This window comes from Myotis davidii, unplaced genomic scaffold, assembly GCF_000327345.1.
Source record: "Myotis davidii unplaced genomic scaffold, ASM32734v1 scaffold46, whole genome shotgun sequence".
Lineage (NCBI taxonomy): Eukaryota > Metazoa > Chordata > Mammalia > Chiroptera > Vespertilionidae > Myotis > Myotis davidii.
Window position 1 is genome coordinate 3,580,661 of NW_006383006.1, and position 2,598 is coordinate 3,583,258.

Consider the following 2,598-nt stretch of genomic DNA (forward strand, 5'->3'; position numbering starts at 1 on the left):
GGCCCGACTTGCCCCAGCCGGGTCGGAACGGCCCCCTCTCTCCTCCCCCAAAGCCCGACCCCATCAACTTTTCCATCGTCACGACATACTTTCTCTTCTTGGGGCTATCTCAATCGTCACCCCGGCCAACTCCCCTAACCCCACTCCTGGAGACTCACCAAGCAGTTCCGGTCACTCTTCTCCGGGCCGAGGCTGCTCAGACACCACGGACCCGACAGTGGGCTGCGCCCTTTTGCGCCTGCGCGCGCCGGAGTCGCACGCCTGCGCACTTTCCCGGGGCGCGGGCGCGGACACACCCCTGCCGTGGCAGCCAATCCCCGCGCCGGGGGTTTAAATGTCCCTGCCACGCAGGCGGAGAGCTCGGGACTCGCCCGTTAACGGGTGATTGGGGTGCCGCGGGCAGGTGGGACGTCTGCGTGCCGCGAGCGTTTAGGGGGCGCGAACCGTGTGCCAGGCATCATGCGGGCTGGACGCTGAGGGAAAAAGGCGAATGGGATGCCTTCCCTGCCCTCCCACGGTTTTTTTGATCTGTCTAGACTGGGAGATAAGTTATGTAAACAAATTATAGTGGTTAGGATATACTGCGTGGCGTATAGCAGATCCGACCCACCCCTTGGCGCACAATGAACAAAGCGCCTTATTTTTAGGGGTGTCTGGAAGGGTTCCTGGAGGAAGTGACTTGTGAATCATTAAGGATAAGGCGCCCCTCCGGAAGTCCGGGAGGAAGATCGACTTTTCCAGCATTGGAAACAGCTTATGCCAAGAATAACATAGCGCCTTCTGGATATTCTTTGGAGTTTATCCTGGTTAGAAGTTCACAGCTCATCATGTATCTCCTGGTGAAGGGGGGAATACATTTTTTAAAAGTTGGCCACCACTAGGTAGATCTAGGAAGTTCTTGCACTTTTGGACTAGTGAGCCTGCACTTTATACTCCTAGTATGACCATTGAGCGCTATTGAAGGATTTTAAGCACTTATGGGAATCCTTCCAAGCACCTCTAAGAATAAAGAACAGTGTTGCAAAGAAAAGAAAAAAAAACAATGTTGGAAATTTTTAAAGAGGAGAGATTCAAAGAAGTCGTCTATTTCCAAAGAGTCAAGGAAGATGATGAAACCTGAGAATTATCTTTTGAATTTAGTAATACATAAGTCAGTGGTGATCTTAGTGAAAGCTCTGTGGTAGAATGATGGGGTTGAAAGATAGATTGCAGTAGTTTGATGCAGAAACGGGGGCAAGTTGTAGAATAGTTTGGAAAGTTTGGCCTTGATAGGAGGAGAGAAAGAGAATGACAAGAGGTTTTTGTTTCTGTTTTTGTTTGTTTGTTTTTTCCCACTTTGTTAGAATTACAACAGAAGATGCCTTGGCTGGTGTGGCTTAGTTGGTTAGAGCATCGTCCCACACACCAAAAGGTAGTGGGTTTGATTCCTGGTCAGGGCACATACGCAGGTTAAGGATTCAATCCTTGGTTGGGGCACCTACAGGAGGCAACCGATCAATGTTTCTTTCACTTTGATGTTTCTCTCTCTCTTTCTCTCTCTCTCTCTCTCCCTTCCCCTAAAAAAAAAGAAATCAATAAAATGAAGTAAAAAAGAGTTAAAACTGAAGAAATTTAAGCATGATAGGGAACATTCAAGTGAGAAAGTACAGTTAAATAAAGAGAAGTGCTCATCAGCTCTTCCCAAAAGCAGCCAGAGGTGGCCTCTGAAAATGGTTCGCTGTTCACTGGACCCAGAAAACCACACAAAAGCATGCATATATCAAGAGATTCAAATTTTTGTGTTAACTTTTAAGAACACTCGTAAAAGTTCCCAGGCCATCAAGGGTATGCATATTAGAAAAGCCACCAAATATCTGAAGGATGCCACTCTACAGAAGCAATGTGTGCCATTCCGTCATTACAATGGTGGAGTTGATAGGTGTACCCAGGCGAAACAGTGGGGCTAGACACAGGGTTGGTGGGCCAAAAAGAATGCTTGCTGTACATTCTTAAAAATGCAGAAAGAATACTGAACTTAAGGGTTTAGGTATAGATTCTCTGGTCATTGAGCACATCCCCCTAAACAAAGCTTCAATGTAGAATTTACAGAGCTCATGAGCAGATTATCCCGCACATGAGCTCTCCCTTCCACAATTAGGTGATTCTACTGAAAAAGAGCAGATTGTTCCTAACCCAGAAGAGGCGGTTGCACAGAAGAAAAAATATCCCAGAAGAAACTGAAAAAACAAAAACTTATAAATACGAAGATGGCGGCATAGGTAAACACCTGAAATTGCTGCCTCACACAACCACTTCAAAAATACAACTAAAAGGCAAAACAGACATCATCCAGAACCACAGGAAGGCTGGCTGAGTGGAAATTCTACAACTAGAAGGAAAGAGAAAAGCACACTGTGACTCAGAGGAGGCGCAGTGCAGAAGTAAAGTGCAGAAGTGCAGAGGTACGGAGGCCCGTGTGGAAAGGGCTGGCAACTGAGGACTCGGCTGTCTATTTAAATCGGGAGGGAGTCACAAGCCCCCGACTGTTCTGAACTCCAGTTCCGGGAAGTCTCTGGGGACCCAGACTCATAGGGGGAGAGAAACTGGACTGTCTGGCCC

General features: G+C 47.4%; 1 protein-coding gene across 1 annotated transcript in view; it reads right to left on the reverse strand.

Moving 5' to 3' along the window:
- The window catches only part of SNAP23 (synaptosome associated protein 23kDa), a 45,467-nt gene extending 45,213 nt beyond the window's left edge, over positions 1–254 (reverse strand). Inside the window, exon 1 of the mRNA XM_006778044.2 lies at positions 159–254. The gene's annotated coding sequence lies outside the window, so the exon portion shown is untranslated. The remainder of the gene's footprint in view (positions 1–158) is intronic.
- Between the last annotated feature and the right edge of the window lie 2,344 nt (positions 255–2,598).